The sequence below is a fragment of the Zonotrichia albicollis genome, chromosome 3 (assembly GCF_047830755.1).
Source record: "Zonotrichia albicollis isolate bZonAlb1 chromosome 3, bZonAlb1.hap1, whole genome shotgun sequence".
Classification (NCBI taxonomy): domain Eukaryota; kingdom Metazoa; phylum Chordata; class Aves; order Passeriformes; family Passerellidae; genus Zonotrichia; species Zonotrichia albicollis.
In genome coordinates, this window is record NC_133821.1 from 25,677,005 (window position 1) to 25,704,583 (window position 27,579).

The 27,579-nt window shown below is 39.6% G+C and overlaps 1 long non-coding RNA gene across 1 annotated transcript in view; it reads left to right on the top strand.

The window, feature by feature from the left end:
• The first annotated feature begins 1,138 nt into the window (after positions 1–1,138).
• Positions 1,139–27,579, top strand: part of LOC113459575 (uncharacterized) — a 134,744-nt gene continuing 108,303 nt past the window's right edge. Inside the window, exon 1 of the long non-coding RNA XR_003380938.2 lies at positions 1,139–1,223. This is a non-coding gene — a long non-coding RNA (uncharacterized LOC113459575). The remainder of the gene's footprint in view (positions 1,224–27,579) is intronic.

Below are 27,579 nucleotides of genomic sequence, written 5' to 3' on the forward strand. Positions count from 1 at the left end.
CATTTAGAGAAATGCCGAGTATTTTTCTTTTGAGCTTTCGGATATTTTAAAATGTTTTAATTTTAAAATTATCTGCCCATAAGGAGTTAATAAAGAAATGAAACCAAACATTTTCAGACTACTACAAAATCTTGTACTGAGCAGAAATATTGGAAGGGTTTTTTTTAATCTTTGTTTTCCTTTTGTTAGACGCCAAAGAATGAAAAAGGTATTGTCATTTCCCTTCCGATCCTTAATCCAGTCACAAAAGAAAAGATCTTGTTTATGCTATTGTTAGTAAAGAAGCCAGCTTTCTATAAACGTTTTTGAATGATGCCCCACCAGACAATGCTGTCTATAGGCCAACTTGTAGACCACTCTGAATGCCTTAGAACAGCTTGAATTACTTACAAAGAGAAGAAGTTGCATTTGTGTACCTGATACAGCAATTCCTCTTGAAGTGGCAGAAAAGAACCACGCATGCTCATCAACCATTTCAAACACCTTCAACCATTCAAACATCTATTTTTCTACAGGTAGTTTGTCCATGCCAACAGATGTTTATCAGCAAGTCTTTCCACTTGTGTGTACAAAATTTTGTTTGTAATATGAATAAAGAATTGGGTTCTATAATGCAAAGTAATTTTGTTCAAGTTTTTACCAGTCAGTGTCAGCCTTGATTACTTCACTAGACTTGCATGGTGTGTGGGCAGGAGATTAGAATTTGCTAAGAGGTTGCCTCTGTGTACCTGATATAAGTGGTATTACTTACACCTGAAGTGGCAGAAAAGAGCCACTCAGCATCAGTTTCTCTCATGCTCTAGTAATCCATTGTGGATTAATAACGAGATCAGCTTGGGAAGGTAATACGATTTTAACACTCCAGCAAAGGGTAGGAAAAGAAGGGAAAGGAGAAAGAAGGAAACTTAAGGCAGCAGTTGACATCTATCCTATGATGTGAACAGTGACTATTTTTCAGGCTCATGAAAGATCTTGTAAAGGGGTAGAACAAGCATGACAAAACTCTGAAATACAATAACACAGTAGAATTTTGCAGAAGAGAAATTCATGTTCCTGGAGATAAAAAAATTTTTGTTTTGTTTTGTTTTGTTTATATGTCATTCAGGTAGCATATTAATATAAACAATGCTTTGTTTTCAGTATTTTATAGGCCAGCCAAGGAAGTAACTGAATATATTTGCTTGGAGAAAGAATTGAAGGCTCAGAGAAGATGTCCAACTCCGGTAAGATACTGGGCTGTGGGAGATTTTTTGAAAGGCTGCTGTTATCAGAGTGCATGGTTTAAGCTGGTGCTGACTGTTGATTAAAAGACCCTGCCTTGTTTGTGGAGAAAATTTAAAATAATCTTGGTTTTGTTTCTTCTCTGGTGTGCAATGGCAAGGCAGTGTTGAAAGTATTTTGTGATGATACAGAAATACACAAGGGGCTAATGATCACTTTAAACTTCCCCTACTACTTCCATAGGTTTTGATTTAATTCTTCTCATTCATCAAACTGTTTGCATGTGATATTTGAGTTGATGGAGGCCAATAGTATAGTGGCATGAAAATACTCATATCAAAGAAGACACTGAAAAGATGTGGAAATTGGGCCGAGTCAGGTTTCCATAGTTAGAATAAGAATCCCTCAAATAAACAAGCAGAAAAGCAGAAAATTGTTCTCATTGTGGTGCCTTTGAGTCTGTTAAAGTCATGTAGAACCGACAGAGTTGCTCAGTGTCCCTATGTCTGAGTTAACAGTGGTTCCATTCAAACAGACAGAAACCCTTCAAACTCTTCTGCATACTTGCATGTTTTGGAAAGAATTCCCTATTATTAGAGCCGTTATTAGAAAATACCCCTAACAATTTGTTAATGGTGTTGAAAATAGCATAACGGCACTCCTTTGCGCTGTATGTTTCTTTAGCTGAGAATATTTTTGAACAGAAAGGGATCTCAGGAAAGCTTTCCCAGTCAAAGAAAGCAGAGACAGAGTTGGTGGGCACCAGTAACAACTATTTGCTGGTTTGTATTTGAAGAGTGGTAAAGAGTTAAATGCAACTGGAAAACAGTAAGTTTGTGGCATTGCTGCTGTGTGCTGTATTCTGGTTAAAATCTGTTGTCACAGCTTTGTCATCCATGTAATCAGGTGTGATATTGGCTCTGTGTAGCCCCTCCTGCCTGCTTTCTCCCAGTTTACTCTGGGAAGAAGCAGAGTAGTAGGAGAAAGAAAGGGAGCAGAAGCAGTTATTTGTCTGAAGTGCTGTTAAAAGGACATCTATGGGCCACTTATTTCATATGGTTTCATTTTGTAAATGCCACTTGAACTAAAATATTCCCTTTCATCTTTCTGACAGAAATATGACACAGTAATTCTTTGTGAAAATGTAGATGATATGCTGCAGTAGATACAGTGAGTTAGGATTAAGTGGCAAATTCCTACTCTTAAAGGCTTAATTAAAAGACACAATAGCTCTAGGAGGTCATTATTATAATTACAGTGCTGCCTATATTGTTGTAACCGAGTACATGGTTGTAGTGTCATGTTATCTCTACACAGCATCCTGGTTTGATGAGGCAGCTATTGCATACATTCCATGGACTGTGATTTGCATGAGCTTTTTGCTAGTCTGTTTAAGCTTGAAAATCTGATTCAGGGCTCAGTTTATTTTAACCAGTTTTATATGGGTACAATTCCATCAACTGAAGTGTGACCACCTTAGATTTTTTTTTTTTTTTACCCCAATGTGCTGGAGGAAAATTAGGTTCTCAGGCTTTGGTTGCAATCTGTGGAAATTAAGGAAAGGGCTGAAACATGACATTTGTCTTTAAATTCTCCATGTATACAGAAATTAAGAAGAAACAATGGTTTTCTTACTAACTTAATCAACAGATAGTTTGAAGAGTAGATCCACATCAGAGGAAACCAGCGAGCTTGTGTGAAATTAAATCTTAATGTTACAGAATGCCACAATCATTTTCAGCAGTGTATTTGAGAGCTCTCTGACATACTTTCCTTTCCTAGAGGTGAGACTTTTCCCTACACTATCTTTCCAGTTTTAGATTAAAGCCTTGAAGCAGTATCACTGTTGTTGCTTACCATGAGACAACTTTACATGCCTGGGAGTATTTCAATCTGACTCTTTGGGAAGGGGATTGCAGTGATAGAAAGCATAGCAAGGTTAAAGACAGTGTGTGTACTGGTCTGAATAAAGCTAGGGCAAGACAGATCTCAGGGAACTCTATCTTGCAAGGTTAGGCTTGTGTGGACTGCTGAAATGATAGCTTAGTTTCCCCTGTTTGTGGGGTGAAATCCAAGTGAGTTTAGTTTGCAGTGGAAATGAGTTGGAATTTTTTTATTGAGATGTCTTCTCTGAGAGGACTGGAAAAAAGATGAAACCAGGTACTCAGCCATTCCATGCCTTCTCTAAGTGCTGATATTATTATTATTATTATTATTATTATTATTATTATTATTATTATTATTATTATTATTATTATTATTATTATTATTATTATTATTATTATTATTATTACTATTATTATTTTAAATCTCTGAGTAGTCAAGCAGGTCTTGCAAAATGGAAAGTACTCAACAGAGAGAGATGAAATTACCCCAGAGGACAGATGCCTTTGCTCTTGGGAGGTGGGAGACTGAACTTTGGATCACCTCATGTAAAAGTAGCTACCTGAATGCTTCCAGCATGTGGCAGTATCCTGTCTTTGAGGTTATTGTCCAAGAGTTGGTCACAACTTTTGCTTTCCTTGGCTTATATTGCAAGCATCCAACAACAAAGGCAAAAGCTCTTTTTATATTTTATCTTAAGGTAGGATTTGCCTCATTTCAGTTATCTTTAAACTGAAGCTTGTTGTTGAGAATAAATCAGGTGTAGATTAATTTTTATCCATTTTATCCATTTGTGGATTGTGCAGGTTCTAGTCTCATTATTTTAACTCCTTTGTTCCCTGACCACTCCTCTGTTCCACTTAATTAATAATCTCACACCCACAAATGAATGTAATGGATTTGAGCTGTATAGTATGAGAATTATGAGTTTTGTGCTCTCTGCTGGGATATTGTCTGCTACAAAATACTGGCCTGACTTGTGTGCATGCACTAACATTGCCTTTCCAACTCTCTGCTTTCTATTGCTTTAGCTGAGATGGTGTTATTAGTCTTTCTTGGGTTCTTCTCTCTAGGATAGAAGTAATTTTTTAGATTATGTTCCCTCCACAGTCTTCAGCCTTACCTTGTCAAGGGTTTACAAAGTTTCTGACAAAGATCCACAGTAAGGTAGACATAAAATAAGCATTTGCTTTTTCAAGAGATTTTTGAATTCGTTGAACTATGTTCCTCTACTGGAAATAACTCATTTGATAATATTTTTTTTTTTCCTGTGCTGCTTTATTTCAGGGATAAATCCATTCCTCTGTAAGAGTGAGAAAGTACTAAATTTTTGTGAAAGACAGGTTTGTTAAGCTTGAAATAATAGGATCTCTCAAAAGAGGAGTGCTGGAAGAATTATCAGTTTCTCTGATCAGCCCAGCAGAATCTGGTGCTGAGCTCTGTGTACCTGAATTCATGAGTGAAGTTCTAGCTGTAGTGTCCATTTTAATGAGACTGCTGTGCAAAGAATTAAAGTTGTGTCTGTGCTGGTAGGAAAGCTGTCTGCATGTGCTGTGATAGGAGGTTGGCAGAAAATTTTGGATATTTTTTCCCAGTTGTTTTTTTCTTCCTTTCTCCTTATCTTTTCTCATGTCTTCTGTGTGAGAAGCAGTAGAGCAGACAGGAACTCTGAGCTTAAACAGAAACTTATGAGGTTGTTCTCATACCATTAGTTTGTTATTACCCCTCACAGTTACACTGTTGATATTATTGGGCTATACTAAAATTAAGAGACGAGTATTCAGTTCAATCAGAGAGCAGCCAGTTCAGAGAACAGAGGGATACAGTTGCATCCCACTACTAAGTCTCTACTTTTATGTGGAATGATCGTTTTTTAAAAGCAATATTCAAGCTCCATGGGCCTTCAGCTCCCAGCATCTCCTGCCAGCACTGTCAGGATCTCTAAGGCTGAGCTGGCTGCACCCTGGCAGGCAGAGCAGTGGGAGAGGAGGTTGCCACTGGCAGTGGTGTTTCATTTGAGCCTGGAAGTATTGCTTGCTCCGGCGGTGCTTGGAAACTTGGGAAAAAGATCTGTTCCACGAGTTATTTTGATTTTAATTCTCTACCTCTTCCCCCCACCCTTAATCTTTTTTCTTTTCTTTAATGAAACTCTTTCAAGGCTTTTCAATTTCTAAAAATTGGGGAGGGTGAACTTATTTACTTTTATTAGGTGTTGGAGGCAAGAGATAAAGGAGGACGAAAAAAAAGAGGAACACAAGCTAGAAGATGAAAAAAAAATATTTTTTTAATAAGGGAAGTGCTGTCCCAAATCCCCATTAAACATGTGTTTTCCATGGGCAGGTATTTTTTTAAGAAAAGAAAAAAATATTTGTTGAAAAGTTGGGAGAGCACTGAATAGCTCTAATTGAGTGCTCTGCTTGATTGCTGACATATGTTTGGGAGAATGAGGTACATGCTCCTTGCTGACCAGGACTGCCTCTCTGGTGTTAGCCAAAACCTAATGGGGCTACTGTTGTCCCGTGCTATTTTCATAATCAGAGAATAGGAATAGGCCAGAGGAGCACACTTGAGTTCCAAATGTGATATCTGTATTTGGTGAGCGTATGCAAACAAATGAATCCTTCATGACATAGATGTGTCTCTCAGGATTGGCTCCTGGCAGTTTTTCAAAATGTGGGTGGAGCACTGGTAGATGATAAAGCTGTAGCAAAGGTTACTTCATTTCTGTTCTTTATAGTGCTAAACAGTTGTAAGTATCTGGTAGGTATTTCTGATATGTGCCAGGAGTAATTTTGTTGGATATAGTACTTTTATACTCTTACAAAACTCTTGAAAAACCCTCTCTGTTCTTATGCCGGCACTGTGTAAAAGCCAGGGCCAACCTTATCACTTTCTGTTCTCTGTGATGCTTTGTAGGTCAAATTGCATTACTCTGCTTGGCAGAAAAGGCAAGTTCAGTGGATAGCAAGAATTAATATTTAGCTGGTAGTATACTCATGTTGCATTTTTTTGTATTGTTCAGATATTGCCTTGAAATGTAGTTTTTGAAGACTGCCTAGGTCTAAATTCTTCTTGTGACTTTTCCACCTGTTAGAATTCAGAGTTTGCTATTTTATGGTTTGGTTTATGGCTTGCATGACACATAAATCACATGTTGCATTGAGGAAACATTTCAGTCTTTGAAATTTGTAAGGCAAAAAATATGTCTGGATGCCTTGGAAATGGTTTTTTTTCTCTTTTTAGAAATATGCCCCTCTCTCAAAATTCTGAGTAAACAGACTGGGAATTCACAGTAGCTTGAGAACATCCAAGACTCAGCTTTGTTTGAAGCCATAATAAGCCTGATTAAAAGACTTTTTCAGTGCTAAAAATGTTGTTTGAATTCACTGAACAAAGCCGATTGAGAAGTCAGCTGTTGCTTCAACCTCATATGTGTGTCAGATGCTAGAGGAGAACAAAGTTGACATTCCCACAGAATAGAGCTCCAGGGAGATCTCAAGGAAATGTTGCCAAATACCAGGCTCCTTCACTGAATACTTCCACTCTGCCTCATGATTCCAGAGCAAAACATTTGGAAACAGAAACACTTGTCTCATGACAAAAATCCCAAGTTTCTTCTAGAGTATTTACTCAAGTCGATGGCCTTTGAATTCCAAGTACCATTGTGTATTTATATTCATGCTATGTCCTGCAGATCTCCATCTGCTTGCAAAGTCTTCCAGAGAGAGTGAGAATCTGAATTTCTTGAGAAATTACTTTCAGCAAAAGTAAATCCTGTCCTCCAAGTACTTTACCAGTGTCTGCTCGCACTGAGTGCACCTCAGTTGCTCAAATTGATCAAATCTAAGAACAAACTGAAAATAAAAAGAATAGGTGAGAGCAATAGACTGTATTAACAATATAGTCTATTGTTAATACTATAAATCACTCTTGTTAATGCCAGTAGTGTGTATTAGAGAACTATGAAATTCCAGATATGCAAAATCAGGAGCTTCCTATGCAAATGAAAGACAATTGGAGCAGGGCTATATGTTATCAAAGCCAGAGGTGCAAAATAGGTATCATATTAGGTAAATCTTCCATTTCTTCCTCTCTTAGGTCACTTTTTTATAGTCTTCCTTATCAGAGAACTGTCCTAAGCATGTTTACCTGGCCAAAGCATTCCACCACCCTGATGAGGCTGTGTCAGCTGCTTTGTTTCCTCATTCAATCTCCTCCTGCCGCTGTTGCTACTGACCCTTCTGTGGCCCAGTGTTACAGGTCCTCAGTGCTCTGCCTACAGCACGAGTTGCTCTCAGTGTCTGTATAAGCCCTAGCACGGCCAGTTTATCCCTTCTTGCCTCTGGCTCCAGAGTATTTTGGGATTTGGTACAAATAATTTGCTTTTAAGTAATTTCAGTGTTTGTCCTCTTATCATCTTGTCTAATTATTTATCCAGTGCCTGTCACACTGTTTTCATCAGAAGGATGTTTCTTCCAGCAAGACTAACCTTTGCACTCCATTTTTGTTGTCCTCCTTAAGTGTGGTATCTACCAGCACTCCATCCATTCAAATTCAATTCCTCTGCAAGTTTTCCTTTTTTTCCTTTTCCTCATTTTCTTTATTCTTTATTCTTTATTCTTTATTCTTTATTCTTTATTCTTTATTTATTTATTCTTTTTCAGTTATTCCTATGCAAACACACGCTTAGATTTGTTACACATTCCACATGATGGCAACTTAAGCCTCCTAAATGGAGCTGCTATTTCCAAGTAGCAAACTCCATAGTACTGCCCTCACCCAGACACTCAGGCTGCCAGTGATCTCTCCTGCAGTCTTTCTAAAACTCATTGTAGATCTAGGCTTCTCTGGGAAAGTGTGGAAAGGGACTAGTGTTGGCAAGTGTTTTGTTGGGGTGTGCAGTTATGGGAGAATGTTAATTGACTATGCAGGGCTCTGACTCAGTTATATAATTTTTAGTGTTATCTTCTTATGGAAACGTGGAATTTTAACTGTATTTTGGAGAAAAGCTGCATTGTGCTTGGCATGTCTTCTTACCCCTTTGTTACTTGCTGTCAAAATAAGTACAAGGACTATTGGGCAGTCAATTTTCAGAGGATGCTACACAAAATTGTTTTATACAGCAAAATAAAAGCTAACCCCCAGATTTTGCTTATCCCACCATTCTGCCCAAATGCTCATTATCAGACTTTTTCAACTATGCCAAAAACCATCCTGTGTGTGAAAAGTCATTTCTGAAAAATCAGGATATCACAATTTACCCATCAGGGCTAAATGAGGGGGTTTAATGAATTCCAACACAAAAATTCCTAGGGTGGTTGTACTAACAGCAAGTTGCTTTGAAAGGACTATTTTCCTCTGCAGGGACTTCAGTAAAGAGACAATGTTTATTTTTTCAGTGGAAAATTGATTGTAACTAAGAGGATACTTGGCTTGAAAGTGGGGAATTATCATATCATATGATTAAATGAAAGCTTACCTTGTTATAAGGTAACTAGACATATCCCAATAGAATTGAGACAATGTTTGATTAAGCCAGATTTTCCTACTTTAAATTCAAGGAACAAATTAAAGAATAATTGAGATCCTTTTCAGATCTTTTATAAGCTGAATATATAAAGCTGCAGCTCCAGGTGGCAAAGCAATTAGCTGATGAATAAAATCAACCACACTGTCATTCGTCAGATGTTTAAATTCTATAAGCCAGATAAATTAATGTGTTCCTTAAGCCAAATAAACGGTCACGCTCTTCATGTTACCACTGAGTTCCCCTGGGAATGGGCTTGGGAACATGTTGATAGAAAATCTAGGAACTGTCTCATCAGAAGGGTCATAATTAAGTTGCCTGGTTTTGCATGTCTGAAATAAATGTTCCCTTTCATTGAAAAGACGACTGTAATGGTGTTCTGTGCTTTATCAAATGGGAGGATAAGAGTGGAAGGATAAGAATTGGAATCTGAATATTTGTGCCTTTCTTGCTGGAGATGGGATTTTGGCCTCTGAGCTTCTGGATAAGGACTGGGAATGGCACAATCTGTAGCACAGTCTCTTTGGCTTGTGCTAGGGCTCAGTTTGGCTTTAGAAGTAACACTGGGGCAATTGAGTGTGACCGATTAATCTGAGAGGACCTATTTGTCTATCAGCAGCTGAACTGGAACTGTGTTTTTGAACTTTTATGGTTGAGTTTAGAATGTGGATTGTGCTGTAAAAGTCTTTCCCCTTGCGCTGAGGAATCTCTCTGAAATGGTTATGTGGCCGCTCAGACTGTTTGATAGTCAGTGGCTGGCCAACAGAGGCATGGCCTGAGCCCAGTTTAAAGTCTGCAATACCTTAAAAAAGTCTGCAATACCTTAAAAAGCTGGCAGGCAAAAATCACCTCTTTCTATGCAGACCTACTGTCGCAGATGACTTTGCAAGCACTTAACTCTACAGCTTTGGTAATAGGAAGGGGGTAGACTATACTATGTATGATGAGCCCCTAGACATAGAAAATGCAAACTCTTGACTGTTCTGTTGCTTTTCTCCTTCATTTCAAAGCTTGTGTGGGTTCTTCAGGTGATTAGTAATGCAAGTACCATTGAATGAGTGATACTTGGGTAAAGGCAGTCCTGCACTGCAGAGTTACTCACCTTTAGTGAAATACTGCTCCTCAGAGTGATAACTCAGTGTCAGTGTGCCTGTCTGTAACAGTGTCAGGACACTTGATACCTGATTTGAGACATGAACTGGTGTTGTGTGGGGGAGGGGAATGTGTGCTTTCCCTGTCTATTTTATAACCTGCCCAGATGGTTTATAACCAACAGTGAATGCTGCTGTTCCTTAAAACTCTTACTTATTATCTTAAAAAAATAATTAAAACCTGTAAAAAAAATTGCTTTGAAATGGAATATATATATATATTCTATTCTGCTTGAATTTTACTCAAAGCAGTGCTTTTATGTAACCTGAGTTAGTTTTTGAATGCTTCTGATTTTCAGACATTTAGAAACAAGAAATAATGGAAGAGTTATCCTCTGCCTGGAATTTAAGAAAACCTGGAAAGGCACTACTGCATGATAAAGCAGCTGTCATAAATAACTTGAGGCAGAATGGGTGGCTGTTTGAAGGCCACTGAGGCCAGCAGTGGAAACAGATAGAAACTGGCTTTGATTTGATCTTTCATACCTGTTTGATGGATTTTGGTTCTTTAGGAGTGAGTAAAGATCATCAATCCATGTTTGAGATTGTATTTTTTAACTTCTATTTAAATATCTAGTACTCCAGGCAACTAAAAGTATCTGTAGGAGGTATTTATTTTGAGAATAGTGAGATGTTGGCAATCAGTGTAGAACAGCAAGTGTTGACAGACTTTATTTATGGGTGCATTTCGCAGAAATTTGGTAGAAATTTCAGTGAACTTGTCAGTTCAGCATCTGCTTTGTGCAGCTCAGAGTGGCACTCAAGTCTCAGAACTTGCGGTGGAAACATTTATGTCCTGTGACAGGGAGAAAAGGGAGATTAATACCACTTGGGCTGGTTGGCAAAAGGAGTGATAAGCAGAAAATCCTGCAGAAAATCTCATGATGCAGTGATTACTTCAGTAGTCTACTTTCTTTGGGGACATTTTATAAAGAAACATTTATTCTGAGGCCTTATGCACACAATGCTTTCTAGCCAGTGGGGCTTGCTGGGCAGACATTGGTGTGTACCAGAAATCTTTCTATTGAAGTAGCTTTCTAGAGAAGAGGTGCAATTTCTGCTTTCTTGTCCTTGTTCCCTCTTGTCCGTTTTTGCTTTCTATGCTGGGGCTTCTTGAAGACTAAAAGGGAAGATGAAGGTTATTGAAACAACATGCATTGTTTAGAATTTCTGATTAACTGAGAAAGCAGGAAAAGCCCTCAAATCAAGCCATTTTTTGTGCTCAGCCCAGAGAAGTGAGTGTCCTGGGGAAACAGTTTTACCAGCCTGCCCCTAGCATCTGACAAAACCAAGGAAGACACTTCTAGTCATACAGAAGCTCTGAAGAATGGGATCTTCCAACTGCTCTGTCATTGTGGCACCAGTTTAATGTGTCCTGTGCTCACCACGAGGGAGCTGAGGGAATATAATGCTAATGACATGGTCAGATGTTAGTGTCTGAAAATAGAACTTGCTGACCAGCATTTTTTCATAAAGAAACACCCGACAGGTGATTTCTGTGACCAACAGCATTAAGGTCAGCATTAAGGTAGCTATATCATGATAAAAGTTCATGACCAGGAAACAGTTCTGTAGATAAGAGCAGCAAGGGACTCCTTCCAGTAATGAAAGTGACTGAGTGACATCTGAGGGAGCTGTTACACTCATTAATTTTTACACATCTGTGTCATAGTTGTATCTGTATCCTGAAGACAGCTATGGCCATTGTAGCCCTGCTACTTCAGGCTACTTGCCTGTGAAGTCAAGGGGGCTGCTCACAGGCTTTGGTTTCTGCTCATGCTGAAATGTCTGCTGCCCTGGCACATTTGTATGTGCTCCTGTAGCTGGTACTGTGGTGCTGAGATTAGACCTGGGCATCAGTGTGAATCAGTCTGTGCCCAGGAACCTGAGATAGTTAGAAAGTGAAGGGAAGGGAAAAATGTTGTGATTACTCAGTTTTCCAAGAGGAAATAGGGAATGGCAGGCATAGAGCAGCCCTTTTTGAGTGTCCTTCCCCTATTTTAATTTCACCAACTAAAAATGCATCTGAAGTATCAGTCTTTATTGAGCATTCCCAACAGCATGTACCTAGGACTGATGTTCATATTACTTTATGAATAGCGACATGAGCTTGACTGGCTTTTGAATATAAAGCTGCAATCTGGTTTCTAGTTTTACCATCTAGGGTAACTAAATACATTTATTGTGAATAATGGTAGCCACAGAGGAAGGTCTTTTCCAAGTACCTCTGTTTAGATTCAGTTTGGATTGTATGTAAAAGATGTTGTCTTGCAGCTTTTAAAGGAAATTTTTTGGTGGAAACCTTAGCTATATTTGTAAGTAGATGAGAATAACACAAAACGTTCATCATCTCAGTATTGATAATCACGGCAAAGAACAAATCCATGGTTTTAAAATTGGCACAAATATGAAAACATTTGGCCAAATGTAAACAATCCCATCTCACAGGACTTACTGAATTCAAGATAAAAGCATAAAAGAATTTTCCTCCCATCACAGGAGAGCAGTTACACAAAAAAGATGGCTTTGAATTTCTTGTTCATAACAAGTAGAAAATCTTTGTTTGCCCAGTGTGGCTGGGTACAGTTATGGATTTGTGGGTTTGAGGGGAAAATGGATGATAGCCCCCATATTAGTATTTATTCTTTCTTCACATCTGTTCTCAGTCAATTCAGTGATATTTATTAAAAAAAAATATTTTCAAGGCATGCCTAACTCAGATCTTCTGACATCTTGCATGCATATTAGTTGACATAATGGTCTTGCTTAACGCTTAAGTAGTTTAAATAGTTTGCCGAATCTGAGTTTCACTGTCTTTACAAAGGGAGCTGGAAATGGAGAATCCAGTTTCTCCACTGACACTACTAAGGAGCTGTGAAATGTTTTGGTGCTGCTATAAAATTTGACTTTACAGGTCGATAGCCTACTTAGAGGTTTGCAGTACTCATTTACCTTTCCCTTAATGATATGCAAAACTAAGTAAATGTAAAATTTTGTTTGGTGTACACTAAAAATATTGTCTTCCTGTGTTTCTCTCCTCCTTTGCTCCCATCTCCCTCACAGTCTCTGTAATACTCAGTTACCTCTGAAGGAAATGATAAATGTTTGAGGTTGTACATAGCCAAAATCTGTTCTCCTTCCCCCAAATGAATAATCCAAAGACTGAAGAGTTTTCCCACATTTTGCAAAAATGTACTTTTAAAGCTATATTTTGATGACATTTTCGAAGCCAGTTTAAGCCCCAAATGAAGACACTATTTTTTCTTTATCCTGTTCTGTGGAAGTATTCTGCTACTGGAAAACAATTTAACAGAAGCTGCAGTGCAGCTGTTTCCAACAGAGTATTAAGAAATTGCAAGGAAATGAGGCCCTGTGTTATCATATTAATGATATATTAGCATATAAGTGTATATCCTACAGGACAGAGTAATGTACAACATGAGTGGAGGTAACAAATGGCATTGCTGGGGAATGAGGAATCGCAGCTTACAAGTAGCAAAGCAAAGCAGGAACCTCAAGGGTAGTCTTTTGCACTTCTTTACTGCATCTTCTGAGAGATGATGCAGTAAATGGTTTATATTCATCTTCGTGTTGTGTGCTTCTTTTATATATATCCTCTTTGCTTATTCCATGATTAAAGGGCATCTGTATGCCACAGGAATGATGCAGAAGACTGCAGCTGTGCTAGATTGGGTTACGTTGTGTTACAAGAATATTGTTGTGGTGTTAAGGGGATCCTTTCCTTTACTGCCTCCAATATTTTGCATATTGCCTCCAAGGGCAGAGTTCCACAGCTGGTGGGCTGTGGAGTTAGGCACAATTTCCATGTACCTCCACTGAGGTACCTCCACTGCTGCATAGCTCCCTTTGTGTCCTTGCTTTCTGGAAGAATACCATGGCAAGTTCAGTAGAAAATCATCATCTCAATGAAGCCTAAATTTGTTTAGCATAGCTTTTTTTCAGGAGATTATTAATCATGGGTATATTAATCATGGGTAAATTTGAGAGACCTAAACAATAGTTATAAAATATTTTTAGGCATTTCAAGCAATTCCTACCTTGACTGTCCTTGGTCTTGTGTGATTTCTTTTTTTTTTTTGTTTGTTTTGTTTGTTTGTTTTGTTTTGTTTTTTTTTGTAAGAAAAGGCAAAGAGCTCCAATGTGGAGATTTAATAAGTCTGAAATAGATAGTTATGACAACTTTGGCACTGGAAAGAAAGAAGTCACTTCAGAAATGCTGATTTATGTGATCTGTGTCACAGCTACTACACATCAGCATTTTTCTGTCAGAGGCTGATGAAGACTTCTTTACTGTAGGTTTTGCTCCTGGAGTTGGAATGATCTGCTTCCTTAAGGTGCTGCCCACAAAGGTGGGTGCAAGTATGCCTCTTCATGAAAAATGTGCACAAACCTTTTAGAATAGGCTGAGATTTGTGTGCTCATCCAAGAGGTCTGAAAGGCACATGGAAATGTCCTGCAGTTAAATGCTAGCTTTTGTGGATTTGGCTATATGGCAGTGCTGCACCAAGGGCTGCTGAGTGTTGCAGTCAACTCCTTCCCTCAGCTGGTCCACTCTAGGTTTGTCTCTGCTTAAGCCTCCACTTGCCACTGGCTTTTGCAGAGGTAAAATGATACAAAAACACTTCCTTGCAGTCCAGAGGAAAGTTTGGTGAGGGTGACTCCCTGTAGCAGAGGGAATGAAGGGCTGCAGCTGTTTCTGTGTGCTTTGTGGGCATATTGCACTTAAAATGAAAATGTGTCTTCTCCAGCTCTGTGCCAGTCAGCCTGGGGAGGAGAGCAGCTGGGTTGTCCCAACAGGACATGTTGCCTTCTGGTGGCTTTGTACCTCTCCCTGCTGCCCTGATTTCCTGTTCCACTCCTGGTGTCTTGTCAGTAATGTAAGGCCCTGGGTATCAAGGCTGGCGAGAGGTAGTCTCCAAATGATGAGTGCGTGCAGTTCCCATATAACATCCTCCTTATCCTACTCACTAAAATGTGTAACAAATAATCTGTGCTGGCAGTGGGATTAACACATTTGACCCTTAATGGCTCTGAAGGAATAATTGTGATGTCTCGGGTCAATAACTGTGTGAACTAAGGAGGATTTGCTTGATGCACCATAACATCTTCTACAGAGCTGTTCATCCCTTTTGAGGGCCTGTGAACCATTGGAACTTTTAAGTCTGTGTTCATTATGCTCTGTTCTCTGTGTGCATGTGGTTAGGGCCTGGTACACGTTAAAAGTAAACTCTCCAGAATGCTGACAGATCCTCTGATTCTGTTCTAAGATACCACATTTCTGTCTGATTCACAAATATCTTTTTTAATTGAAACGGGGCCTGCAAGCAATCTGAGATGATGCAGTAACAGTCTCTGGGATAGCTGTTGCTTCCACAATTCAATAGGAATTTCTGTTCCTTCTTGCCTTCATGCTGAACTTGTCTGCTCTATTTATATCAGCTGTCAGTCTGCTGGTTTTCCATAGAAAGGGGAAAGGGGGAGTTGGGTAGAAGTAGCTTTTGGGGTTTCTTTGAGATTTCTTCTGTAAGGTTTGTTTTTATATGGAATAATTTCTTTTAGGTCTCTTTCACTTCGCACCTCCTGCCTCTTCTGTCTGCACGCCCCCCAGATAAGGGTAAATAGCTTTTGAGTTTGGCTTTGAGGAAGGCAAGCCTTTCTGATGAAACAGGTCAAAAAATACTTTTACTCTGAAAAGTAACAGCTGTTTTCACTGTCTATTTGCAGATATTGTTTGGGTATGAAGGAACTATTTAGATCAATGGGAAAAGAATCCACTAAATTAATGTAAAATTAGCTGTGTAATAATCAAAGGAAAATGTCATCTCTTTACAGGAAATGCTACTGGTCTTTACACATATTTGAAGAACAAGTTTAGTCAGCATACAATTATTATTCAGGCAATTTTTCTGTTGTGGTTAGTATTAATGGTTCTGATTCCAGAATACCTAATTTTACTATCTGTAGAGATCTTCACAGCAGGTGCAGAGTTCTTCCTTTACTTTTGGTGTGAAACGTTTAGCCATGTGCTAATAACCATGAGTTGAGCTACTCAAAGGAACTATGTACTAGCACTAATATTACAATGGACTTAAAAAAACCACAGAAACCCTCTGCTTGAAATTTGCCACTGTTGTTTTTATTTTGTCAGGTGTCAGGAGAATGCCTAGTGCCATCTAAGAAACATATGAAGGGCCTGATTTACAGAATCAGGGGATGAGGAGTTTCTCTGTTGAACAGTCATTTCAGCCTGTTCTGTTTTCCTCAGGAACCACACGGGAGCAGTGTGGTCCAGCCTTTGAGAAAGGAACTGCTAGTCTTTCCTCTGGCGACTGAACCTATCTGTCAGAGGGTGTCTCAGTCTGAGATATAAGAACACAAAACTGATGACAAGTAAAATATTTCACAGAATATCCATCTTTCACTTTGCAAATACTCCTTTGTGAGAAATCAGATTGTCAGTAAGGACTACTCAGAATACTTACAATATTGAATGAAATAAAGAATAAAGGCTGTATTTTGTGCTGTTCCATATTATCCAGTGATCGGATAATATGAAGTAAAAAAGAAGAAAAAACCCCACGATTTTGATGCCATAATGAATTAATAAATGGAAGTTACCAATATTCCATTTCATATTTATGACAAGATGTAGTTACCAAGAAAAGAAAAATAAATACCTTGGGAAAATACTCCAGGAGCCTTTTTGGTGAAGGCTTAGGTGCCAATGTTTAGATGTTACAGGTTTTGTGTGTATGTGCAATTTTTAAATTATTTGAGAATCCCTGTGCAGATTTTGCATTAAGATTAATAACTTTGCTTGTCAAAGGTGAGCACTGGATCCTTTCTGAAAGATCAGGTAGGTGTAAGTACAGCACAGAGGAAAAGGCCTTTGTAGTTTCTGGTACTCCTAGGAAAACAGAAGTAAAAGGTTGCTGTTGCTTTTACCCCCATTATAGGGGGTCGTGGGATGGGAGGACCATAATGTGCTTTGGGGAAAGACTCAATTGCTCCATCCAGAAGCAGTGATTGTTTGCCTGAGGCTTGTTTCAGAGAATGAAAGATCTCTCCTGTCCAGCCAGCCCTGGGGCTAATCCTTTTCTGTCTCTGTAGGTGTTGGTCTAGAGAGACTCAATGCTAAACTCCTGGAAACGCTTATTTCAGAGGAAACCAGCCAACAAACCAGATATAAAGTGTAGAAAACAGACTGGTGGTCGCTGCTGTTCTCTCCCCAGGTGAGGGAAGACAGGTGAGAGCAGTGGTCAAGATGACTTTCAAGGGAAGAGCTTGGCCCCAAATGTCTGCTCTGAGATGGTGTGCAGGCATTTGCTGGTTTAGAGCCTTAGGGAACTTTATGGAGAGAATTGGGTAGGCATCAAATTTGATTTCCAACTAGATGAAATTTCAGAGGCTTAGAATAAGTTTCTGTTTTTACACTCAGACCCTTTTATCTTGTTACTTGTTCCTCAAAGCCTGAAACAACAGCGTAGAGTGCCTGGGGGGCATCAGGCACAGCATTGTTGGCTGCTCAGGGATGGGGATTGTCCTGGTCTGCTCTGCACTAGGGCAGCCTCACCTGAGGTCCTAGGGGCAGTTTTGGGCACCACAATATAAAAAAGATATAAAGCTGTTAGTGATGACCCAAAGGAGTTGGAGATGGTGAAGGGCTTTGAGGGGAAACCATGTGAGGTGTGGCTGAGGTCACTTGGTCTGTTCAGCCTGGACAAGAGGAGACTGAGGGGAGACCTCATTGCAGTTACAACTTCCTTGTGAGGGGAAGAGGAGGGGCAGACACTGATCTCTTTTCTCTGGGGACCATTAATAGGACCCCAGGGAACAGCATGAAACAGAGTTAAGGGAGAGTTAGGTTGATTATTACAGGAATTTCTTCATCCAGAGGGGGTTGGGCACTGAACAGGCTCCCCAGGGCAGTGGTTACAGCACTGAGCCTGCCTGAGTTCAAGAAATGTTTGGACAACGCTCTCAAGCACAGAATGTGACTCTTGGGACTGTCCTGTGTAGGGCCAGGAGTTGGATGGATGATCCTGATCGGTCTTTGCTAACTGGGGATATTCTATGATTATATGAGTGAAATTCAGGTTTAGCTACTCTAATCTGTGCCTCATTGGATTCACCTGATCCCAAGTGCTTGGCAAATACCAGAACTGACATAACTGAACACTTTATTCTTGCTGTATTTTCTTCCTCCCAAAAGCAGTGAACAAGGCCAATGATTCTTTACTTACATGAGTGACTTTATTTCAGTGGTCCTTAGTCTCTCTTTGAATATGTGTAGAAAAGAAGACCTCCTATTGTTTATATATGACTGCTAAGGTCACTTTTTGGGTTGATTGTGTTTAGCTAATGATAAAAAGTGCTGAGAAATCTGATGTTTGGTCTTTTCCTCAGCTCCTGAGTCAAGTACTGAGGTGTTTTGTTTTGGATACCCCATTTATTCCAAAGAAGGGTGAAGATTTTGGCTTCCATTGATTTAGGGGTGAGGTGCAAAAAACTTGAAGAAAAATAGTGGTTTACTAGAGAGCATTAAAAAATGGAAAGCAAATCAAGAACTGTCAATCCTCTTAGAACCCAACTTCCTCCAGGATAACATTGCAAACATCTTCTGACCACAGCATTAAATAACACTTGTCAAAGCACAATTTAGCAGATTCACTGGGGGCTGCTTAAATTCTGACATGCAAAGTACATTAGGGATTTTGCAGTATTTCTTCCCAATTCCATAACTTGGAAGAAATACCAATATATTTCTGAAACAAGCAACCAAATACAATAATTGTGTTTGCAAAAGCAGAAATGGTGGCATACAGAAGAGTTACAAAATTGACAATTCTAAATCAGGAGATTCTGACCAGATTTCTAAATCAGAAGATAAAGAATTCAGCATCCTCCTGATGCAGGAGAATCTTTACAGAAGGTGGCTCTGGGATATCCTGGTGCTGCTCCTGTTCAGAAAATGTCTTAGGTAAAATTTGTTACTATTTTCAGAGTCCACCTCAGGCGAAACAACTATCCCAGCAGTCTGACACTTAAAGAAAGCAGTGCAAGTTGTATTATGTTGACTAGAGTTTGCTGCTGGAAAGGCATTCTGTGGTTCAAAAACACCCTGATAGTTTGACTCTAATTACAAATGGAGTAGATTCTCAAAGCATATAACAAGATCACTGGCAGGCAGCAAGGGTTTCTTTATGGAAAGGAGCTTCTGTCATTTCAAAAGCCCAACATTCTCTTAAGAATGATAAAAAAAGATATGATCAATGAGAATACACAGGAGATATGATGTTTCATTAAATGTAGATTACAGTGATCTTTGTCACCTTACTTTTTAAAACCAAGGCAGAGAATCAGCACACAGTAATTTAATAGAGTGAAACTCTTAGTCTGTGACCTCATTTTCTCATTTTTGGGGTAAAGCTCAAGTTCATGGGGCATTTACTAGAGTGGAACCATACTATTCTTCCACTCTAATTTCCAAGTGTTGCATCAGTGTCAAATGCAAAGCAACTTGTCCAGGATTAGTAGGATCTCCGTTATGTCCTTCCATACAAAATTATCTCTGTCAAGTTTTAATGAAATGAAAGCCTGTTAGATAATTTATTAAGAATATGGAAGATGTGTAAAACATGTGACTTGTTATTTTAAGAGTTGAATCTTCACTTTGAAACTGGCATAAATCCACCAAAAGTCAATGGAAATATTTAGATTTACACCAGCTGAAAAGATCTGTTCTCAATTTTACTCACAGTTTTTATGGCTTTTTTTCCAGAATGGAAGCAAATGTTGAAAAAAATATACTGCAGTATTATTAGGCTGCTTTTATCTCAGTCAGCATCAAGAAAATAGCTGCATAGCCACACAATATGCAGGTGGGATAATCAAAGGTGTGGAGGGAGAAGGTGTCCCTATGTACTTTATTAATTCTGACTGTGACTCTGAAGTCTGGGTGCGTGGCTGAATATCACACTTTGAGTATGGTGCACAGGCTGAACAGCATATGGCCAATGCAGCTCCCCGAGCAGGGGGTCTGGCATGCATTCAAGTGGGATCCCTTGCGGACAGTGGGAGAGCTGAAGGCAGGGAAAATCAATCCAGCTGAATCTGCTGGCAGAAAAGGAGTTTGGAGCAGTGAAACTTCCCCAGAAGCAGAGGCAAAGACATTGGGTACTAATGGTGCATTTTGAGCTTCAGAGGTTGTGAGATGAAGGGGAAGGGATCTCGGAGGCACATGCAGAGATGAAGAAATTGTGAACAGGAAGGAGGAGTGGAGGGATGGGCTTTGGTGACATTTTTGGTGTCACTCTAAGACTGGCTAAGCAGGAAGGGAACTGGCTGGAGAGGGAGACAGACTGTGGGAGTCAGGAAAGCGAACATGCATAAGAGAGGAGGTTCTTGAAGTGAGATGACTTTGTGAGCTATGTCTGAACAGTAAGAGGCACAGGAATAGGTATAGGTGTGAATTGTTTTGCCAGAGTCTCCAGATAAAGTGGAGAGGCACGTGGCTCTTGCCGCCATTACAAATGAGCGTGTCAAACTTGCCTGGGCTGCCGTTCCTCGGGAGGACAGCTGTTCAGCTGGAGCACCCGTGAGGCTGGAAAACAGTGTGCCTCTACTAATGGGACACCAGGGGTGTCAGCACTGCTGTGAGGAGCAGAAAGTAGCTGCACTTCCCAGTGCCCTGTGTCTTTGACAGGATAACAGATGCCTGTCCACAAAGTGCTTCAGAGAGGCCACAGAAGGAACATTTGTTGCAGCCAGCTCAGATGAAGGGAAGTGAAAAGCACGCTGGACTGTGTGGGATGAGGCCAAAGTGCAGCAGCCTCAAAGGAACTTAGAAGTGAAAGTCTTCCGAGGCTGTGTGGGAAATGATCAGCTATGGTTCAGGGAATGGACAAAGATGTGAGAAATCTGTGTTTAGTTAAACCAGTTCCTGGTTTAGCTCCTTTTCAACAAGTCATTCCATTCTGGCTATGGCATGCTTCTCACTGCAGCCTGAAGGTAAATCCTTTTCACTTGTTCTGTTACCTAGGTTGCAAGCTTTTTTTCCCCCCTTCACAATGGGTGTTAGGTCCCATGGCTCCTCAGCTGATCCCTCGGTTTAACTGTCATACAAATCATTAATAGTGATTATTGAGGGTCAGCTGTAATGTCAACTGCAGGGAATAAGCCTTTGGAACAGGTACTTCTGTGCTGGACCCGCCTTGCAAGCTTTCTAATCCTGAACTGATTTATGGCACCCTCAATGCTGGTCCAACATACTGGAAAAGGAGAAGGATCCATTGTGATTGGGGGTTGCCTGCTCTTTTTGCATAGGGGTAGACTCTTTACAGGAAAGAATTTGAAAATTAATTGGCAGAGTGATAAAGACCTTTGAAATGCTTGACTTCTTGTGTTTGTTTCTCCTCAACAGCAGGTGTCTTCCTAAATATAAATTCCAGCTGAAATTTGGTCTCCTTTCTTTTCAAATCTGTTTAGATCACTGTTCCAAGAAACAGCAAATGAGGTTTTGCTGTGAACACAATCTTGTAGTGGGAAAATCCTTCATATAATTTCATTTTAGAGATAAAATGAGACTCATGAGGATCCTGAGGATCCATGAGCGGCAACACCACTGACTTCCCACATTTTAATGAAAGCGTATTTCCAAAAGTAGGAAACCTAGTTGAAATGACCAACTGCATGCAGTTGTGTTGCTGCCCTTAGTGAAATCTGCTGAGACAAATTTCATGCAGTCTGTCATTTCTTCAGTCTTTTTATTCTTCTTACACCCCTCTCTAGTATAGGACAGTCTATGTCAGCAGGTAGTTTCTTGTGTTAGATACCTATATTAAGCTGCTTCTAAAATAATCCTTTTGGTGTAGAAATTAGTAGAATTCCTTGGTATGAGTAAGTGAAATGTGGTAGTACAAGGTTTAATGACTAAATGGATCTCTTTACATAGATTTGCCTGTGTTTGTGCAAGTACATACATGTAAATCACACTTTTGCATGGCTGAAATCTTCAATGTGGTCAACAAATGGAGGAAAATATTTAATCCTTTCTTTTCATCAGTGGCTTCATCTGAAACAGATCGCCATTAGTTTTATGATTTTAATTGTATTGGGACTCCTATTATAACCTATTGTTCTATCACATTAGTCCATTAACCTGTGGGTCATGGAGCAGAAGTGGAAAGCCTGTTCTTCGTTCTATCCCAAATAATTTAAATATAGTGTTCACTGAAGGTTTCAGGTTTTTTCAAACCACTGGAGTCTAGTGTGGTCCTTTTTAAAGGACCTCTGAAACTTCAGAGGCTATGAAAACATTCCCAAACCTTCTGTTAGCCTGAAATCTTTTTTGGTTTGAAACATTCCAAGTGGGAAAAGAGCCTCAGAAACTACATTTGGTGCTGAGTGTCCGTGGCCACATGGCTTTGATCTGGGTAGAACGCTTATGAAGGGCTGTGTTTTTTGCTTAGGATTTGCAGCACGTTACCATTAATCAAATTTTCTGACAGGGCTCTATGAGGAGGCTGTTACACACTCTGCTTTTTAAAATGTGCATCTGGCACACTCCTGTCACAGCCCAAGATGTGGAGATGTTCAGCAATGGCTTCTCTCATGGCTCTACTTGGAAAGCCTTTGGACATCACCAGTAACAAAAGGCAATCTAAGTGACAAAATAAGCGATGGACTTATTGTTATTTACCTAAACAGAAGTTTTTGTCAGCTTCCTAGGAATATTGCAGCAGGAGCTAGGGATTTGTGATTCTTATTTTTCACTCTGCATAAACTATAGTTTAGAGACTCCAGCTTCCTATTGGGATTTTAAGGAGCTAGGATCTTAAAATGGAGAGGAGCAGACAGGGACAGGCTTTCACACTCAAATTCGATCAGCATGCTGAGAATGTTTTAGTTTTCTAAAGCTCCAAAGTAGCTTTTTGCTCGATCAGCTGCTGAGAATGGCTACTTGCAGTTATAACTAATGTAGCAGGGTCCAGCCCAGCACAGGGAGCTTGGCAGGGCTCTGGCATTTCAAATGCTTTGACTGCTCTCCCGGATTCTCAGTCACACACCTCTTGAATGCTGAGTTACTAGAAATGCTGCCCTGCCGGGAATACCTGGAGGCTACAAGGGCTGACCATGGGTCTGCGGTGGGTGTTTGAAGGGGGAAATACAGCCTGGGGCATTGTCAGGTCCGGTCATACAAGAGCATCTCCCGCCTTTGTGATCCGGCTGTGAAAAGGTTGAGTGGGCTTTGACGAGGGTAAAGCCATTGATAATGCAGCTACTGCAAACTAGGCTGTGTGGTTTGGGGGGAAAGAGCACTCCCCAGCTGGGAAGCTGTTGGAATCTTATAACCGGAGGATGCTTTGCTGCAAGCTAGCAGCAGTGCTGGGGAGAGTGCTTGGGGTTAGGCATGCAGTGTTAAAGGTCTGAGGGAGGAAGGGGGCACATGTAGTTGTGATTTGTCACTGCCCTGTTTCATTCCTGACAGCTGCCTGGGGATCGTGTCAGCCCCCTACAACAAGGTGGGGCAGCTTGAACAATTCTAGCCTGTTCTTTCCTTCACAATTGTTCTTTTCCTTGAAAGAGAGCTTTTGACCCTTTCATAACCCAGAGCTGTACAAAGGGGATATCCCCAGGTTTGTCCTGCTGGTTCAACACTTCAAAATGATTCCAGAAGTTTTAATTTCTTTGTCTTGTACTAGAATATTTGGTAGCAACAATTTCTTCTTAAAATATTTTAGAGGTTTCACCTTGATCATGACATTCATCTGAATACTGCCCCTGACTGTTTCTTGGTGTCACTATAAATTTATTTTTGTTTTTGCAGACACTCAGGAGTGCTATAACTGAATAAGTTTAAGGCAAACTAAGGCTATTCCAAAGCAGAGGTATTACAATAAGCTATATTTATATTGAGGTTTGTTGAGACCTGATGAGTTAACACCCATCAAACTTGACTGCCATTCTAATCAGGGTGAAGCCAGAAATGGCTATAATCATAGTGTCTGACCATCCTCCTTGAAATTTTCTAAAGCTCTGCTCTAAAGTTGTAGGGAAGGGAATATTGAGAGGCTGCCTAAGAGGATTTATAAACCCTCCTGAGCCTATTCTTTCTTTTTGCTCTTTTATTTCAAAGCCATGGCATTTGCCTTTTTTCTTTTTTTTTCCCTCCCAGGTCAGAATAAGTATTTCTTTCTCTATAGCAGGCATCTTAGCACAGCTTCAGCATTTACAGGCCAGTCCTGTGCTTGCTGAAGCCACAGATTTCTAGGTATGTAGAAGGGAGCCCTTCATGCCTGTCTCTGCATTGAACTTAACTCTTTAAACACAGTGCTCAAACTTCAGTCTGAGTTATCCAGCCACTATTTGCTCAAGGCACTTACCTCATCATCAAGGGATTTTACACCTCTCAGTCTAGGAATTTTTATGCCTCCAGCACTTTGTTTGAAGGGAGGAAGCAGTGTTATCTCTGGATTGCACAGGAATAGCCAGTGTACAGGGAGAGTAAGCGAGTTGCCCAATGCTCCTCACAAGCTCAGTGTTGAGGAATATTGGAGCCTCTGTGACTGTCCCCTGTTCACTCCATGGCCTGTACTTGGAATATATTCTGTGAGGAGGGGACCTTTGTATCTTGATAGAAATGAGCTTCTTTTCCCAGCAGTATGAGAAACTGGCTTTCCAACACACCCTTGTGAAGTACCATCATTCCAGCATATTGGATAATTTAGGTAATTTGCATTGAATGCTACTGTTGAGGAAAAAAGTTAATCTGTTGTCATTGAGGATATTACGGTGTTGCACACATGTTGAGGGAAAAAAGACTAGTGGTAAATAATGAAGCCACCTGATAGGAAAAGTATGAAACAGAATATTCATTTTTCTTCAATGGGAATAACGGATGACAAAAGTGAGGCTTTCTTCAGATTTTTTGTTTACAGAAAATTCACATCCACTGAGACTGTATGTTAAATTTGCTCTCTGATGTTACTGTTTGCCGGATGCATGTGGCCACTAGAGTATGTTCTTATGATCTTACCATTTATTTACCTTGATACAAAACTCCAATTACTGTCAGAGATGCTTCTTGTTAAATATGGTAAGATCTCTAGCTTCTAAGAGAGTGAATATGCATTCTTTACTCTGGGGCCACTCTGAGCATGATGCTAAGGAATGAAAATACTGGGGACTTTGGTGCAAATTAATTAAGTATCTAAAGATAACAGTGTAATGAAAACAGTTTGAAGAAGTTTGGGCTTTAGAGACAGATGAAATTTGGAAGACCGTATAATACATCTCCATGTTTGTCTTTCTGTTTAGGAAGCTTTTTCTTTGGAAGCATTGGTTTTTCTTTTACATAGATGTAAAGTCTAGTGCTTCCAGAAGCTGAGGACCTATCACTTTTGTTAGTGTTAATTCTTAATAATTTAACAAATGCCCAGGGTAATTTTAGCTATGGTCTCTGTAGACACACAGAGTATTTGGAAGCTCATGTCGTAAAAGTCCCCAGCTTTTAGTTGTTATTGTGATCTGAGGAAAAAACAAGGGCAACTGTAACATTAGAGGTGAAGAAATATGAATAAAAAGGTTTTTAGAGAAGTCATATAAGCCCATTTTTGGACCTGACCACTTTGTGTCATTGTCTACATGTGAGCCATTAAATCACATCACTCCATAGTAGTCCAAGCTGAAAATCTTGCTGGCAACCCAGAATGCTTTTCTTTAAATCCTGACTAGTAATGGCAAATTATTTCTGGGAGAACTTTTTACTGCTGAAGCATGTTCTAGGCTCAAGGAATTTCAGTGTCAGACTGCCTCAAAACCAGTCAGTTGGCTGAAGTGTAGTGACTGAAGATGAGCAGCTTGAGATCAAGCACCGAGATCACTAGAAATTGGAGTGATAACAGTATCTACGTAGTTTGTTTGGTTTTTTTTTTTTTTTTTTTTTTAATTTGATGGCTCAGAGAAGGTTCTGAGTATCCCAGTTTCCAGACTCAGTTATTGTCATGGTTTTAAGAAACCAGGACAGCAATAAACAAAGAAAGAATATTCAGAAGGAAGGATCAGTAAAAGAGAAATATAACTTTACCGAAAGTATTTTATCTAAGTGTCTTTGGATTAATTCCTCTTTATAATAATTTCTTAAACATAAGAAATTAGCTTGATCTGCTGTAAAGCATCTTTAAAGTCTCTGTGGTGTTACACAGGCAATTCTAAATTTAAAATGTTACGGAGGCAGCTACTAGAACTGTAATGTGAGTGGAACTGGTAAGACACAAAGCAGTTGTACTAAAAGAAATATTGCTATGCTGAAAACAAGTTACAAAAGGAAGGTCTCCTGAGTGAGTTTTGGCACTGGATTTGGTTGAAGATTTTTCTTTAATGAGGCTGGCATGAAAATTGGAGCATGCTTGCATTCATAGGGAAAAATGAGATGCACTGGCAATACAGAGGAGACCTTAAATCTCCCATGGGAAAATAAAGATAACTCTGAGAAAGCAAGTGAAAGAAAAGGCATTAAATGCACTAGTGAAAAATGTAAAGCCATACTCATAAATATCCTATTTCCATTGAAAACTCATAATTTAGAAGTATGTAAGTAGGAGGGAGACTGGAATGTAGTATTTGTTTTGAGATGATTGAAATATGTGAAATATCTCCATAAACGGTGCTCTCAGATGAGAAAAAGATCTACCTTCTGTAAATATTCCCATGTGCTAATGTGAGCAAACCACGTTCAAGAAGAAGAATTTGGAGAGGAGTTCCTAGGGTACTCTGAGTTTATCTCCTGTGGGAGTACAATTTGTTTAGCCTACAGGAAGCAAGGCTGAAAGAAAATAATATTGTTGTAAAATCACAAATAAAAGGTAGGAAAATGCTATGTATGAAATGAGAGTTAAAAAGCACCACCATGAAACAAACCTGGAAGTACTTAAAAATATGGGTTTACTGAATAGAAGATAAGCAGATATAGAATGCATTTAGTCTGAAAAGTAGAAGGTGGTTAGTAGGCATGGAAAAAAGGCTGAAGCAGCTTTAGTAAGAACAGAATGTTCTTTCTTGGCTCTGTGCCTGCTTCAGGGCCTCCAATATCATCTTTAAGGATGAAATTCCTATGTCTATGTATCCCAAGCTTTGAAAAAAGTGTAGTGCTTTCATCTTTTTTAGCTAAAAAGCTAATAAATGGCTAACTCTGACTCCATCTGGTTATTGCAGGTGTCTTGAATCCTTCTTCTGCTATGATGTAATCCAAAATGATGACATTTATGTTCATGAGTGGTCTAGTATTTTTTTGGCTATTGGCTGACATTTTATGGTCATTTATGGTCCTGTGGCTGCGTCAACTGTTCCTGTTACCACGACTGGTTTTAAAGCTGCATTTTTTACTATAAATTTGTATGAAGATTTTTTGAGATGGTGCTTTTTATTCCTTTCAAAAAATTCCAAGAAAGCTGGAAGTTTTGTAATGGGCAATTTAATTTCATTCATCTTTCCAACAGTGCTCTGTTTTAATTTAATTTTTTTTTCCCCAATCTCATGTCATCTTACTCAGCATCTTTCTTATATGTGTGGTGGAGTTTGTGTGACAACAGGACCCCCAGAAACATGCTGTTGCACATCATCTTTATACCAGAGGCAAATGACTCCCTCTCCAGCTTTCTGCCTTGCCTGGGAAAGATCAGTACCTGGATGAAGGCCAGTCGGCTGTAACTGAACCCCTTCCACAGGAGATAAAAGTGCCCAGGAATTCATCCATCCACAGAGCAAAAAAGCAAG